The following is a 17,283-nucleotide window of genomic DNA, read 5'->3' as shown; positions in this document are numbered from 1 at the left end:
GAGTGCAGTGCGTTTCCCTATGCTCGGCATGCACAGAGGGGCTCTAAAGGGCTACGGGACTGGATGTTGCTCAGCAGACCCAGGTGCGCCTGGGGGTACTCAGTGTTCCTGCCGGCAACAGGGTGCCCACGCTAGCCTCCTAGGTGTCCAGAGAACTGTGCTGCCGTTAAAGGCACGCAGAGCACAGGCCACCGGCTCATGGAAACTGCTGCACGCCTCCGCTTCTGCACGGCAAATCAGGGCCTTACTTCCAGGCATGTGTTTCTGCTGGGTGTGCCGTCAGCGACACCGCATGGCAAGATGCTGACTTTCTCCTCGAGCAGCGTGACTCCAGGTACGAGGGCCTCGAAGCATTCAAAGCAGAGTGTTATCACATGGCAGCTCACACGAGGGCCATGACAAAGTCTTCCTGAGCACTTGGCACTCGGCAGCAATGTTGTCCTGAGGCCGGTCGAGGTCTCTGGAAATGTAGCTCTCCTCAAGGAACGTACAGTGTGTTGCCCGTCTCTAGGCACGCACAGAGGGCCTCCAAGGGATCAACAAATGGGACTCCTCGAAGTTTCGCAGCCGGCGCACAGGGCTCTGGAGGTACTCAGTGAACTTGGAGGGGAAATGATGCATACACGAGAGGACTCGGAGTCCTCAGAAGTGGTTCTTCCTTTATAATAAAGCATATGAGCGACTAGGAACTCATGGAAAGAGCTGCATGCCTCCGTATCTACATGGGTACTAAGGGCCTGAACTGGAGGCAAGTTCACACGTTGAGTCTCCTTTTAGTGCTAGAGCTTGTCAGGCTGACCACACCGCAGTCACGGAAGCACCTGGTTTAGACAGCAAATTCATTTTCTCCCCAGAAGCGTTCCTACAGGGTTTACAGGCGTATCAAGTGCAGGGGATGTCAGGCAGCTTCAAGGCAGCATGAATGCAGCCTTCAAAATGGGAAAGCAAGGCTAGTTCCAGCAGGCCCCCTTTTCCATGGGCACACTCAGCATACCCCACAGTGGTTTCTAACAAGTCCAAAGAGACGCAGGTTACCCGGTGTGTCTTTCCCTGAATCAGCTTCTCGAAGTAGAGTGTTCTGCATCAGGCGAACTGCCTCAACCAAGGAACGCCGTAGCTGCTCCCCTGGGCCTGTGGCTATTCAAAAGCCTGCAGCGCCACAGGAAGAACAGGACTGAAAGTGCAGTCAGAACGCAAGCCGACTTCCTCTAGGAGGCACGGTGATTTCAGGCAGGAGGTCCTAGATGGAATGCGAAGCCGAGGGTTACTCTGAGTGCGGCTCAGACTAAGGCAACGCCCAAGACTTCTACGCCATGTGGGACTGGCCAGAACGGTGTTTGTGAACGTGCCCGAGGGCTGAGGAAATTAAGACGCTTCAAAAGAGAGTGCAGTGCGTTTCCCTATGCTCGGCATGCACAGAGGGGCTCTAAAGGGCTACGGGACTGGATGTTGCTCAGCAGACCCAGGTGCGCCTGGGGGTACTCAGTGTTCCTGCCGGCAACAGGGTGCCCACGCTAGCCTCCTAGGTGTCCAGAGAACTGTGCTGCCGTTAAAGGCACGCAGAGCACAGGCCACCGGCTCATGGAAACTGCTGCACGCCTCCGCTTCTGCACGGCAAATCAGGGCCTTACTTCCAGGCATGTGTTTCTGCTGGGTGTGCCGTCAGCGACACCGCATGGCAAGATGCTGACTTTCTCCTCGAGCAGCGTGACTCCAGGTACGAGGGCCTCGAAGCATTCAAAGCAGAGTGTTATCACATGGCAGCTCACACGAGGGCCATGGCAAAGTCTTCCTGAGCACTTGGCACTCGGCAGCAATGTTGTCCTGAGGCCGGTCGAGGTCTCTGGAAATGTAGCTCTCCTCAAGGAACGTACAGTGTGTTGCCCGTCTCTAGGCACGCACAGAGGACCTCCAAGGGATCAACAAATGGGACTCCTCGAAGTTTCGCAGCCGGCGCACAGGGCTCTGGAGGTACTCAGTGAACTTGGAGGGGAAATGATGCATACACGAGAGGACTCGGAGTCCTCAGAAGTGGTTCTTCCTTTATAATAAAGCATATGAGCGACTAGGAACTCATGGAAAGAGCTGCATGCCTCCGTATCTACATGGGTACTAAGGGCCTGAACTGGAGGCAAGTTCACACGTTGAGTCTCCTTTTAGTGCTAGAGCTTGTCAGGCTGACCACACCGCAGTCACGGAAGCACCTGGTTTAGACAGCAAATTCATTTTCTCCCCAGAAGCGTTCCTACAGGGTTTACAGGCGTATCAAGTGCAGGGGATGTCAGGCAGCTTCAAGGCAGCATGAATGCAGCCTTCAAAATGGGAAAGCAAGGCTAGTTCCAGCAGGCCCCCTTTTCCATGGGCACACTCAGCATACCCCACTGTGGTTTCTAACAAGTCCAAAGAGACGCAGGTTACCCTGTGTGTCTTTCCCTGAATCAGCTTCTCGAAGTAGAGTGTTCTGCATCAAGCGAACTGCCTCAACCAAGGAACGCCGTAGCTGCTCCCCTGGGCCTGTGGCTATTCAAAAGCCTGCAGCGCCACAGGAAGAACAGGACTGAAAGTGCAGTCAGAACGCAAGCCGACTTCCTCTAGGAGGCACGGTGATTTCAGGCAGGAGGTCCTAGATGGAATGCGAAGCCGAGGGTTACTCTGAGTGCGGCTCAGACTAAGGCAACGCCCAAGACTTCTACGCCATGTGGGACTGGCCAGAACGGTGTTTGTGAACGTGCCCGAGGGCTGAGGAAATTAAGACGCTTCAAAAGAGAGTGCAGTGCGTTTCCCTATGCTCGGCATGCACAGAGGGGCTCTAAAGGGCTACGGGACTGGATGTTGCTCAGCAGACCCAGGTGCGCCTGGGGGTACTCAGTGTTCCTGCCGGCAACAGGGTGCCCACGCTAGCCTCCTAGGTGTCCAGAGAACTGTGCTGCCGTTAAAGGCACGCAGAGCACAGGCCACCGGCTCATGGAAACTGCTGCACGCCTCCGCTTCTGCACGGCAAATCAGGGCCTTACTTCCAGGCATGTGTTTCTGCTGGGTGTGCCGTCAGCGACACCGCATGGCAAGATGCTGACTTTCTCCTCGAGCAGCGTGACTCCAGGTACGAGGGCCTCGAAGCATTCAAAGCAGAGTGTTATCACATGGCAGCTCACACGAGGGCCATGACAAAGTCTTCCTGAGCACTTGGCACTCGGCAGCAATGTTGTCCTGAGGCCGGTCGAGGTCTCTGGAAATGTAGCTCTCCTCAAGGAACGTACAGTGTGTTGCCCGTCTCTAGGCACGCACAGAGGGCCTCCAAGGGATCAACAAATGGGACTCCTCGAAGTTTCGCAGCCGGCGCACAGGGCTCTGGAGGTACTCGGTGAACTTGGAGGGGAAATGATGCATACACGAGAGGACTCGGAGTCCTCAGAAGTGGTTCTTCCTTTATAATAAAGCATATGAGCGACTAGGAACTCATGGAAAGAGCTGCATGCCTCCGTATCTACATGGGTACTAAGGGCCTGAACTGGAGGCAAGTTCACACGTTGAGTCTCCTTTTAGTGCTAGAGCTTGTCAGGCTGACCACACCGCAGTCACGGAAGCACCTGGTTTAGACAGCAAATTCATTTTCTCCCCAGAAGCGTTCCTACAGGGTTTACAGGCGTATCAAGTGCAGGGGATGTCAGGCAGCTTCAAGGCAGCATGAATGCAGCCTTCAAAATGGGAAAGCAAGGCTAGTTCCAGCAGGCCCCCTTTTCCATGGGCACACTCAGCATACCCCACTGTGGTTTCTAACAAGTCCAAAGAGACGCAGGTTACCCGGTGTGTCTTTCCCTGAATCAGCTTCTCGAAGTAGAGTGTTCTGCATCAGGCGAACTGCCTCAACCAAGGAACGCCGTAGCTGCTCCCCTGGGCCTGTGGCTATTCAAAAGCCTGCAGCGCCACAGGAAGAACAGGACTGAAAGTGCAGTCAGAACGCAAGCCGACTTCCTCTAGGAGGCACGGTGATTTCAGGCAGGAGGTCCTAGATGGAATGCGAAGCCGAGGGTTACTCTGAGTGCGGCTCAGACTAAGGCAACGCCCAAGACTTCTACGCCATGTGGGACTGGCCAGAACGGTGTTTGTGAACGTGCCCGAGGGCTGAGGAAATTAAGACGCTTCAAAAGAGAGTGCAGTGCGTTTCCCTATGCTCGGCATGCACAGAGGGGCTCTAAAGGGCTACGGGACTGGATGTTGCTCAGCAGACCCAGGTGCGCCTGGGGGTACTCAGTGTTCCTGCCGGCAACAGGGTGCCCACGCTAGCCTCCTAGGTGTCCAGAGAACTGTGCTGCCGTTAAAGGCACGCAGAGCACAGGCCACCGGCTCATGGGAACTGCTGCACGCCTCCGCTTCTGCACGGCAAATCAGGGCCTTACTTCCAGGCATGTGTTTCTGCTGGGTGTGCCGTCAGCGACACCGCATGGCAAGATGCTGACTTTCTCCTCGAGCAGAGTGACTCCAGGTACGAGGGCCTCGAAGCATTCAAAGCAGAGTGTTATCACATGGCAGCTCACACGAGGGCCATGACAAAGTCTTCCTGAGCACTTGGCACTCGGCAGCAATGTTGTCCTGAGGCCGGTCGAGGTCTCTGGAAATGTAGCTCTCCTCAAGGAACGTACAGTGTGTTGCCCGTCTCTAGGCACGCACAGAGGGCCTCCAAGGGATCAACAAATGGGACTCCTCGAAGTTTCGCAGCCGGCGCACAGGGCTCTGGAGGTACTCAGTGAACTTGGAGGGGAAATGATGCATACACGAGAGGACTCGGAGTCCTCAGAAGTGGTTCTTCCTTTATAATAAAGCATATGAGCGACTAGGAACTCATGGAAAGAGCTGCATGCCTCCGTATCTACATGGGTACTAAGGGCCTGAACTGGAGGCAAGTTCACACGTTGAGTCTCCTTTTAGTGCTAGAGCTTGTCAGGCTGACCACACCGCAGTCACGGAAGCACCTGGTTTAGACAGCAAATTCATTTTCTCCCCAGAAGCGTTCCTACAGGGTTTACAGGCGTATCAAGTGCAGGGGATGTCAGGCAGCTTCAAGGCAGCATGAATGCAGCCTTCAAAATGGGAAAGCAAGGCTAGTTCCAGCAGGCCCCCTTTTCCATGGGCACACTCAGCATACCCCACTGTGGTTTCTAACAAGTCCAAAGAGACGCAGGTTACCCTGTGTGTCTTTCCCTGAATCAGCTTCTCGAAGTAGAGTGTTCTGCATCAGGCGAACTGCCTCAACCAAGGAACGCCGTAGCTGCTCCCCTGGGCCTGTGGCTATTCAAAAGCCTGCAGCGCCACAGGAAGAACAGGACTGAAAGTGCAGTCAGAACGCAAGCCGACTTCCTCTAGGAGGCACGGTGATTTCAGGCAGGAGGTCCTAGATGGAATGCGAAGCCGAGGGTTACTCTGAGTGCGGCTCAGACTAAGGCAACGCCCAAGACTTCTACGCCATGTGGGACTGGCCAGAACGGTGTTTGTGAACGTGCCCGAGGGCTGAGGAAATTAAGACGCTTCAAAAGAGAGTGCAGTGCGTTTCCCTATGCTCGGCATGCACAGAGGGGCTCTAAAGGGCTACGGGACTGGATGTTGCTCAGCAGACCCAGGTGCGCCTGGGGGTACTCAGTGTTCCTGCCGGCAACAGGGTGCCCACGCTAGCCTCCTAGGTGTCCAGAGAACTGTGCTGCCGTTAAAGGCACGCAGAGCACAGGCCACCGGCTCATGGAAACTGCTGCACGCCTCCGCTTCTGCACGGCAAATCAGGGCCTTACTTCCAGGCATGTGTTTCTGCTGGGTGTGCCGTCAGCGACACCGCATGGCAAGATGCTGACTTTCTCCTCGAGCAGCGTGACTCCAGGTACGAGGGCCTCGAAGCATTCAAAGCAGAGTGTTATCACATGGCAGCTCACACGAGGGCCATGACAAAGTCTTCCTGAGCACTTGGCACTCGGCAGCAATGTTGTCCTGAGGCCGGTCGAGGTCTCTGGAAATGTAGCTCTCCTCAAGGAACGTACAGTGTGTTGCCCGTCTCTAGGCACGCACAGAGGGCCTCCAAGGGATCAACAAATGGGACTCCTCGAAGTTTCGCAGCCGGCGCACAGGGCTCTGGAGGTACTCAGTGAACTTGGAGGGGAAATGATGCATACACGAGAGGACTCGGAGTCCTCAGAAGTGGTTCTTCCTTTATAATAAAGCATATGAGCGACTAGGAACTCATGGAAAGAGCTGCATGCCTCCGTATCTACATGGGTACTAAGGGCCTGAACTGGAGGCAAGTTCACACGTTGAGTCTCCTTTTAGTGCTAGAGCTTGTCAGGCTGACCACACCGCAGTCACGGAAGCACCTGGTTTAGACAGCAAATTCATTTTCTCCCCAGAAGCGTTCCTACAGGGTTTACAGGCGTATCAAGTGCAGGGGATGTCAGGCAGCTTCAAGGCAGCATGAATGCAGCCTTCAAAATGGGAAAGCAAGGCTAGTTCCAGCAGGCCCCCTTTTCCATGGGCACACTCAGCATACCCCACAGTGGTTTCTAACAAGTCCAAAGAGACGCAGGTTACCCGGTGTGTCTTTCCCTGAATCAGCTTCTCGAAGTAGAGTGTTCTGCATCAGGCGAACTGCCTCAACCAAGGAACGCCGTAGCTGCTCCCCTGGGCCTGTGGCTATTCAAAAGCCTGCAGCGCCACAGGAAGAACAGGACTGAAAGTGCAGTCAGAACGCAAGCCGACTTCCTCTAGGAGGCACGGTGATTTCAGGCAGGAGGTCCTAGATGGAATGCGAAGCCGAGGGTTACTCTGAGTGCGGCTCAGACTAAGGCAACGCCCAAGACTTCTACGCCATGTGGGACTGGCCAGAACGGTGTTTGTGAACGTGCCCGAGGGCTGAGGAAATTAAGACGCTTCAAAAGAGAGTGCAGTGCGTTTCCCTATGCTCGGCATGCACAGAGGGGCTCTAAAGGGCTACGGGACTGGATGTTGCTCAGCAGACCCAGGTGCGCCTGGGGGTACTCAGTGTTCCTGCCGGCAACAGGGTGCCCACGCTAGCCTCCTAGGTGTCCAGAGAACTGTGCTGCCGTTAAAGGCACGCAGAGCACAGGCCACCGGCTCATGGAAACTGCTGCACGCCTCCGCTTCTGCACGGCAAATCAGGGCCTTACTTCCAGGCATGTGTTTCTGCTGGGTGTGCCGTCAGCGACACCGCATGGCAAGATGCTGACTTTCTCCTCGAGCAGCGTGACTCCAGGTACGAGGGCCTCGAAGCATTCAAAGCAGAGTGTTATCACATGGCAGCTCACACGAGGGCCATGGCAAAGTCTTCCTGAGCACTTGGCACTCGGCAGCAATGTTGTCCTGAGGCCGGTCGAGGTCTCTGGAAATGTAGCTCTCCTCAAGGAACGTACAGTGTGTTGCCCGTCTCTAGGCACGCACAGAGGACCTCCAAGGGATCAACAAATGGGACTCCTCGAAGTTTCGCAGCCGGCGCACAGGGCTCTGGAGGTACTCAGTGAACTTGGAGGGGAAATGATGCATACACGAGAGGACTCGGAGTCCTCAGAAGTGGTTCTTCCTTTATAATAAAGCATATGAGCGACTAGGAACTCATGGAAAGAGCTGCATGCCTCCGTATCTACATGGGTACTAAGGGCCTGAACTGGAGGCAAGTTCACACGTTGAGTCTCCTTTTAGTGCTAGAGCTTGTCAGGCTGACCACACCGCAGTCACGGAAGCACCTGGTTTAGACAGCAAATTCATTTTCTCCCCAGAAGCGTTCCTACAGGGTTTACAGGCGTATCAAGTGCAGGGGATGTCAGGCAGCTTCAAGGCAGCATGAATGCAGCCTTCAAAATGGGAAAGCAAGGCTAGTTCCAGCAGGCCCCCTTTTCCATGGGCACACTCAGCATACCCCACTGTGGTTTCTAACAAGTCCAAAGAGACGCAGGTTACCCTGTGTGTCTTTCCCTGAATCAGCTTCTCGAAGTAGAGTGTTCTGCATCAGGCGAACTGCCTCAACCAAGGAACGCCGTAGCTGCTCCCCTGGGCCTGTGGCTATTCAAAAGCCTGCAGCGCCACAGGAAGAACAGGACTGAAAGTGCAGTCAGAACGCAAGCCGACTTCCTCTAGGAGGCACGGTGATTTCAGGCAGGAGGTCCTAGATGGAATGCGAAGCCGAGGGTTACTCTGAGTGCGGCTCAGACTAAGGCAACGCCCAAGACTTCTACGCCATGTGGGACTGGCCAGAACGGTGTTTGTGAACGTGCCCGAGGGCTGAGGAAATTAAGACGCTTCAAAAGAGAGTGCAGTGCGTTTCCCTATGCTCGGCATGCACAGAGGGGCTCTAAAGGGCTACGGGACTGGATGTTGCTCAGCAGACCCAGGTGCGCCTGGGGGTACTCAGTGTTCCTGCCGGCAACAGGGTGCCCACGCTAGCCTCCTAGGTGTCCAGAGAACTGTGCTGCCGTTAAAGGCACGCAGAGCACAGGCCACCGGCTCATGGAAACTGCTGCACGCCTCCGCTTCTGCACGGCAAATCAGGGCCTTACTTCCAGGCATGTGTTTCTGCTGGGTGTGCCGTCAGCGACACCGCATGGCAAGATGCTGACTTTCTCCTCGAGCAGCGTGACTCCAGGTACGAGGGCCTCGAAGCATTCAAAGCAGAGTGTTATCACATGGCAGCTCACACGAGGGCCATGACAAAGTCTTCCTGAGCACTTGGCACTCGGCAGCAATGTTGTCCTGAGGCCGGTCGAGGTCTCCGGAAATGTAGCTCTCCTCAAGGAACGTACAGTGTGTTGCCCGTCTCTAGGCACGCACAGAGGGCCTCCAAGGGATCAACAAATGGGACTCCTCGAAGTTTCGCAGCCGGCGCACAGGGCTCTGGAGGTACTCGGTGAACTTGGAGGGGAAATGATGCATACACGAGAGGACTCGGAGTCCTCAGAAGTGGTTCTTCCTTTATAATAAAGCATATGAGCGACTAGGAACTCATGGAAAGAGCTGCATGCCTCCGTATCTACATGGGTACTAAGGGCCTGAACTGGAGGCAAGTTCACACGTTGAGTCTCCTTTTAGTGCTAGAGCTTGTCAGGCTGACCACACCGCAGTCACGGAAGCACCTGGTTTAGACAGCAAATTCATTTTCTCCCCAGAAGCGTTCCTACAGGGTTTACAGGCGTATCAAGTGCAGGGGATGTCAGGCAGCTTCAATGCAGCATGAATGCAGCCTTCAAAATGGGAAAGCAAGGCTAGTTCCAGCAGGCCCCCTTTTCCATGGGCACACTCAGCATACCCCACTGTGGTTTCTAACAAGTCCAAAGAGACGCAGGTTACCCTGTGTGTCTTTCCCTGAATCAGCTTCTCGAAGTAGAGTGTTCTGCATCAGGCGAACTGCCTCAACCAAGGAACGCCGTAGCTGCTCCCCTGGGCCTGTGGCTATTCAAAAGCCTGCAGCGCCACAGGAAGAACAGGACTGAAAGTGCAGTCAGAACGCAAGCCGACTTCCTCTAGGAGGCACGGTGATTTCAGGCAGGAGGTCCTAGATGGAATGCGAAGCCGAGGGTTACTCTGAGTGCGGCTCAGACTAAGGCAACGCCCAAGACTTCTACGCCATGTGGGACTGGCCAGAACGGTGTTTGTGAACGTGCCCGAGGGCTGAGGAAATTAAGACGCTTCAAAAGAGAGTGCAGTGCGTTTCCCTATGCTCGGCATGCACAGAGGGGCTCTAAAGGGCTACGGGACTGGATGTTGCTCAGCAGACCCAGGTGCGCCTGGGGGTACTCAGTGTTCCTGCCGGCAACAGGGTGCCCACGCTAGCCTCCTAGGTGTCCAGAGAACTGTGCTGCCGTTAAAGGCACGCAGAGCACAGGCCACCGGCTCATGGGAACTGCTGCACGCCTCCGCTTCTGCACGGCAAATCAGGGCCTTACTTCCAGGCATGTGTTTCTGCTGGGTGTGCCGTCAGCGACACCGCATGGCAAGATGCTGACTTTCTCCTCGAGCAGAGTGACTCCAGGTACGAGGGCCTCGAAGCATTCAAAGCAGAGTGTTATCACAGGGCAGCTCACACGAGGGCCATGACAAAGTCTTCCTGAGCACTTGGCACTCGGCAGCAATGTTGTCCTGAGGCCGGTCGAGGTCTCCGGAAATGTAGCTCTCCTCAAGGAACGTACAGTGTGTTGCCCGTCTCTAGGCACGCACAGAGGGCCTCCAAGGGATCAACAAATGGGACTCCTCGAAGTTTCGCAGCCGGCGCACAGGGCTCTGGAGGTACTCAGTGAACTTGGAGGGGAAATGATGCATACACGAGAGGACTCGGAGTCCTCAGAAGTGGTTCTTCCTTTATAATAAAGCATATGATCGACTAGGAACTCATGGAAAGAGCTGCATGCCTCCGTATCTACATGGGTACTAAGGGCCTGAACTGGAGGCAAGTTCACACGTTGAGTTTCCTTTTAGTGCTAGAGCTTGTCAGGCTGACCACACCGCAGTCACGGAAGCACCTGGTTTAGACAGCAAATTCATTTTCTCCCCAGAAGCGTTCCTACAGGGTTTACAGGCGTATCAAGTGCAGGGGATGTCAGGCAGCTTCAAGGCAGCATGAATGCAGCCTTCAAAATGGGAAAGCAAGGCTAGTTCCAGCAGGCCCCCTTTTCCATGGGCACACTCAGCATACCCCACTGTGGTTTCTAACAAGTCCAAAGAGACGCAGGTTACCCTGTGTGTCTTTCCCTGAATCAGCTTCTCGAAGTAGAGTGTTCTGCATCAGGCGAACTGCCTCAACCAAGGAACGCCGTAGCTGCTCCCCTGGGCCTGTGGCTATTCAAAAGCCTGCAGCGCCACAGGAAGAACAGGACTAAAAGTGCAGTCAGAACGCAAGCCGACTTCCTCTAGGAGGCACGGTGATTTCAGGCAGGAGGTCCTAGATGGAATGCGAAGCCGAGGGTTACTCTGAGTGCGGCTCAGACTAAGGCAACGCCCAAGACTTCTACGCCATGTGGGACTGGCCAGAACGGTGTTTGTGAACGTGCCCGAGGGCTGAGGAAATTAAGACGCTTCAAAAGAGAGTGCAGTGCGTTTCCCTATGCTCGGCATGCACAGAGGGGCTCTAAAGGGCTACGGGACTGGATGTTGCTCAGCAGACCCAGGTGCGCCTGGGGGTACTCAGTGTTCCTGCCGGCAACAGGGTGCCCACGCTAGCCTCCTAGGTGTCCAGAGAACTGTGCTGCCGTTAAAGGCACGCAGAGCACAGGCCACCGGCTCATGGAAACTGCTGCACGCCTCCGCTTCTGCACGGCAAATCAGGGCCTTACTTCCAGGCATGTGTTTCTGCTGGGTGTGCCGTCAGCGACACCGCATGGCAAGATGCTGACTTTCTCCTCGAGCAGAGTGACTCCAGGTACGAGGGCCTCGAAGCATTCAAAGCAGAGTGTTATCACATGGCAGCTCACACGAGGGCCATGACAAAGTCTTCCTGAGCACTTGGCACTCGGCAGCAATGTTGTCCTGAGGCCGGTCGAGGTCTCTGGAAATGTAGCTCTCCTCAAGGAACGTACAGTGTGTTGCCCGTCTCTAGGCACGCACAGAGGGCCTCCAAGGGATCAACAAATGGGACTCCTCGAAGTTTCGCAGCCGGCGCACAGGGCTCTGGAGGTACTCAGTGAACTTGGAGGGGAAATGATGCATACACGAGAGGACTCGGAGTCCTCAGAAGTGGTTCTTCCTTTATAATAAAGCATATGAGCGACTAGGAACTCATGGAAAGAGCTGCATGCCTCCGTATCTACATGGGTACTAAGGGCCTGAACTGGAGGCAAGTTCACACGTTGAGTCTCCTTTTAGTGCTAGAGCTTGTCAGGCTGACCACACCGCAGTCACGGAAGCACCTGGTTTAGACAGCAAATTCATTTTCTCCCCAGAAGCGTTCCTACAGGGTTTACAGGCGTATCAAGTGCAGGGGATGTCAGGCAGCTTCAAGGCAGCATGAATGCAGCCTTCAAAATGGGAAAGCAAGGCTAGTTCCAGCAGGCCCCCTTTTCCATGGGCACACTCAGCATACCCCACTGTGGTTTCTAACAAGTCCAAAGAGACGCAGGTTACCCTGTGTGTCTTTCCCTGAATCAGCTTCTCGAAGTAGAGTGTTCTGCATCAGGCGAACTGCCTCAACCAAGGAACGCCGTAGCTGCTCCCCTGGGCCTGTGGCTATTCAAAAGCCTGCAGCGCCACAGGAAGAACAGGACTGAAAGTGCAGTCAGAACGCAAGCCGACTTCCTCTAGGAGGCACGGTGATTTCAGGCAGGAGGTCCTAGATGGAATGCGAAGCCGAGGGTTACTCTGAGTGCGGCTCAGACTAAGGCAACGCCCAAGACTTCTACGCCATGTGGGACTGGCCAGAACGGTGTTTGTGAACGTGCCCGAGGGCTGAGGAAATTAAGACGCTTCAAAAGAGAGTGCAGTGCGTTTCCCTATGCTCGGCATGCACAGAGGGGCTCTAAAGGGCTACGGGACTGGATGTTGCTCAGCAGACCCAGGTGCGCCTGGGGGTACTCAGTGTTCCTGCCGGCAACAGGGTGCCCACGCTAGCCTCCTAGGTGTCCAGAGAACTGTGCTGCCGTTAAAGGCACGCAGAGCACAGGCCACCGGCTCATGGAAACTGCTGCACGCCTCCGCTTCTGCACGGCAAATCAGGGCCTTACTTCCAGGCATGTGTTTCTGCTGGGTGTGCCGTCAGCGACACCGCATGGCAAGATGCTGACTTTCTCCTCGAGCAGCGTGACTCCAGGTACGAGGGCCTCGAAGCATTCAAAGCAGAGTGTTATCACATGGCAGCTCACACGAGGGCCATGACAAAGTCTTCCTGAGCACTTGGCACTCGGCAGCAATGTTGTCCTGAGGCCGGTCGAGGTCTCTGGAAATGTAGCTCTCCTCAAGGAACGTACAGTGTGTTGCCCGTCTCTAGGCACGCACAGAGGGCCTCCAAGGGATCAACAAATGGGACTCCTCGAAGTTTCGCAGCCGGCGCACAGGGCTCTGGAGGTACTCAGTGAACTTGGAGGGGAAATGATGCATACACGAGAGGACTCGGAGTCCTCAGAAGTGGTTCTTCCTTTATAATAAAGCATATGAGCGACTAGGAACTCATGGAAAGAGCTGCATGCCTCCGTATCTACATGGGTACTAAGGGCCTGAACTGGAGGCAAGTTCACACGTTGAGTCTCCTTTTAGTGCTAGAGCTTGTCAGGCTGACCACACCGCAGTCACGGAAGCACCTGGTTTAGACAGCAAATTCATTTTCTCCCCAGAAGCGTTCCTACAGGGTTTACAGGCGTATCAAGTGCAGGGGATGTCAGGCAGCTTCAAGGCAGCATGAATGCAGCCTTCAAAATGGGAAAGCAAGGCTAGTTCCAGCAGGCCCCCTTTTCCATGGGCACACTCAGCATACCCCACAGTGGTTTCTAACAAGTCCAAAGAGACGCAGGTTACCCGGTGTGTCTTTCCCTGAATCAGCTTCTCGAAGTAGAGTGTTCTGCATCAGGCGAACTGCCTCAACCAAGGAACGCCGTAGCTGCTCCCCTGGGCCTGTGGCTATTCAAAAGCCTGCAGCGCCACAGGAAGAACAGGACTGAAAGTGCAGTCAGAACGCAAGCCGACTTCCTCTAGGAGGCACGGTGATTTCAGGCAGGAGGTCCTAGATGGAATGCGAAGCCGAGGGTTACTCTGAGTGCGGCTCAGACTAAGGCAACGCCCAAGACTTCTACGCCATGTGGGACTGGCCAGAACGGTGTTTGTGAACGTGCCCGAGGGCTGAGGAAATTAAGACGCTTCAAAAGAGAGTGCAGTGCGTTTCCCTATGCTCGGCATGCACAGAGGGGCTCTAAAGGGCTACGGGACTGGATGTTGCTCAGCAGACCCAGGTGCGCCTGGGGGTACTCAGTGTTCCTGCCGGCAACAGGGTGCCCACGCTAGCCTCCTAGGTGTCCAGAGAACTGTGCTGCCGTTAAAGGCACGCAGAGCACAGGCCACCGGCTCATGGAAACTGCTGCACGCCTCCGCTTCTGCACGGCAAATCAGGGCCTTACTTCCAGGCATGTGTTTCTGCTGGGTGTGCCGTCAGCGACACCGCATGGCAAGATGCTGACTTTCTCCTCGAGCAGCGTGACTCCAGGTACGAGGGCCTCGAAGCATTCAAAGCAGAGTGTTATCACATGGCAGCTCACACGAGGGCCATGGCAAAGTCTTCCTGAGCACTTGGCACTCGGCAGCAATGTTGTCCTGAGGCCGGTCGAGGTCTCTGGAAATGTAGCTCTCCTCAAGGAACGTACAGTGTGTTGCCCGTCTCTAGGCACGCACAGAGGACCTCCAAGGGATCAACAAATGGGACTCCTCGAAGTTTCGCAGCCGGCGCACAGGGCTCTGGAGGTACTCAGTGAACTTGGAGGGGAAATGATGCATACACGAGAGGACTCGGAGTCCTCAGAAGTGGTTCTTCCTTTATAATAAAGCATATGAGCGACTAGGAACTCATGGAAAGAGCTGCATGCCTCCGTATCTACATGGGTACTAAGGGCCTGAACTGGAGGCAAGTTCACACGTTGAGTCTCCTTTTAGTGCTAGAGCTTGTCAGGCTGACCACACCGCAGTCACGGAAGCACCTGGTTTAGACAGCAAATTCATTTTCTCCCCAGAAGCGTTCCTACAGGGTTTACAGGCGTATCAAGTGCAGGGGATGTCAGGCAGCTTCAAGGCAGCATGAATGCAGCCTTCAAAATGGGAAAGCAAGGCTAGTTCCAGCAGGCCCCCTTTTCCATGGGCACACTCAGCATACCCCACTGTGGTTTCTAACAAGTCCAAAGAGACGCAGGTTACCCTGTGTGTCTTTCCCTGAATCAGCTTCTCGAAGTAGAGTGTTCTGCATCAAGCGAACTGCCTCAACCAAGGAACGCCGTAGCTGCTCCCCTGGGCCTGTGGCTATTCAAAAGCCTGCAGCGCCACAGGAAGAACAGGACTGAAAGTGCAGTCAGAACGCAAGCCGACTTCCTCTAGGAGGCACGGTGATTTCAGGCAGGAGGTCCTAGATGGAATGCGAAGCCGAGGGTTACTCTGAGTGCGGCTCAGACTAAGGCAACGCCCAAGACTTCTACGCCATGTGGGACTGGCCAGAACGGTGTTTGTGAACGTGCCCGAGGGCTGAGGAAATTAAGACGCTTCAAAAGAGAGTGCAGTGCGTTTCCCTATGCTCGGCATGCACAGAGGGGCTCTAAAGGGCTACGGGACTGGATGTTGCTCAGCAGACCCAGGTGCGCCTGGGGGTACTCAGTGTTCCTGCCGGCAACAGGGTGCCCACGCTAGCCTCCTAGGTGTCCAGAGAACTGTGCTGCCGTTAAAGGCACGCAGAGCACAGGCCACCGGCTCATGGAAACTGCTGCACGCCTCCGCTTCTGCACGGCAAATCAGGGCCTTACTTCCAGGCATGTGTTTCTGCTGGGTGTGCCGTCAGCGACACCGCATGGCAAGATGCTGACTTTCTCCTCGAGCAGCGTGACTCCAGGTACGAGGGCCTCGAAGCATTCAAAGCAGAGTGTTATCACATGGCAGCTCACACGAGGGCCATGACAAAGTCTTCCTGAGCACTTGGCACTCGGCAGCAATGTTGTCCTGAGGCCGGTCGAGGTCTCTGGAAATGTAGCTCTCCTCAAGGAACGTACAGTGTGTTGCCCGTCTCTAGGCACGCACAGAGGGCCTCCAAGGGATCAACAAATGGGACTCCTCGAAGTTTCGCAGCCGGCGCACAGGGCTCTGGAGGTACTCAGTGAACTTGGAGGGGAAATGATGCATACACGAGAGGACTCGGAGTCCTCAGAAGTGGTTCTTCCTTTATAATAAAGCATATGAGCGACTAGGAACTCATGGAAAGAGCTGCATGCCTCCGTATCTACATGGGTACTAAGGGCCTGAACTGGAGGCAAGTTCACACGTTGAGTCTCCTTTTAGTGCTAGAGCTTGTCAGGCTGACCACACCGCAGTCACGGAAGCACCTGGTTTAGACAGCAAATTCATTTTCTCCCCAGAAGCGTTCCTACAGGGTTTACAGGCGTATCAAGTGCAGGGGATGTCAGGCAGCTTCAAGGCAGCATGAATGCAGCCTTCAAAATGGGAAAGCAAGGCTAGTTCCAGCAGGCCCCCTTTTCCATGGGCACACTCAGCATACCCCACTGTGGTTTCTAACAAGTCCAAAGAGACGCAGGTTACCCGGTGTGTCTTTCCCTGAATCAGCTTCTCGAAGTAGAGTGTTCTGCATCAGGCGAACTGCCTCAACCAAGGAACGCCGTAGCTGCTCCCCTGGGCCTGTGGCTATTCAAAAGCCTGCAGCGCCACAGGAAGAACAGGACTGAAAGTGCAGTCAGAACGCAAGCCGACTTCCTCTAGGAGGCACGGTGATTTCAGGCAGGAGGTCCTAGATGGAATGCGAAGCCGAGGGTTACTCTGAGTGCGGCTCAGACTAAGGCAACGCCCAAGACTTCTACGCCATGTGGGACTGGCCAGAACGGTGTTTGTGAACGTGCCCGAGGGCTGAGGAAATTAAGACGCTTCAAAAGAGAGTGCAGTGCGTTTCCCTATGCTCGGCATGCACAGAGGGGCTCTAAAGGGCTACGGGACTGGATGTTGCTCAGCAGACCCAGGTGCGCCTGGGGGTACTCAGTGTTCCTGCCGGCAACAGGGTGCCCACGCTAGCCTCCTAGGTGTCCAGAGAACTGTGCTGCCGTTAAAGGCACGCAGAGCACAGGCCACCGGCTCATGGAAACTGCTGCACGCCTCCGCTTCTGCACGGCAAATCAGGGCCTTACTTCCAGGCATGTGTTTCTGCTGGGTGTGCCGTCAGCGACACCGCATGGCAAGATGCTGACTTTCTCCTCGAGCAGAGTGACTCCAGGTACGAGGGCCTCGAAGCATTCAAAGCAGAGTGTTATCACATGGCAGCTCACACGAGGGCCATGACAAAGTCTTCCTGAGCACTTGGCACTCGGCAGCAATGTTGTCCTGAGGCCGGTCGAGGTCTCTGGAAATGTAGCTCTCCTCAAGGAACGTACAGTGTGTTGCCCGTCTCTAGGCACGCACAGAGGGCCTCCAAGGGATCAACAAATGGGACTCCTCGAAGTTTCGCAGCCGGCGCACAGGGCTCTGGAGGTACTCAGTGAACTTGGAGGGGAAATGATGCATACACGAGAGGACTCGGAGTCCTCAGAAGTGGTTCTTCCTTTATAATAAAGCATATGAGCGACTAGG

Source organism: Orcinus orca, chromosome 19 (genome assembly GCF_937001465.1).
Source record: "Orcinus orca chromosome 19, mOrcOrc1.1, whole genome shotgun sequence".
In the NCBI taxonomy this organism is placed as follows: Eukaryota; Metazoa; Chordata; class Mammalia; order Artiodactyla; family Delphinidae; genus Orcinus; species Orcinus orca.
Note: the sequence above shows the minus strand (reverse complement) of the source record.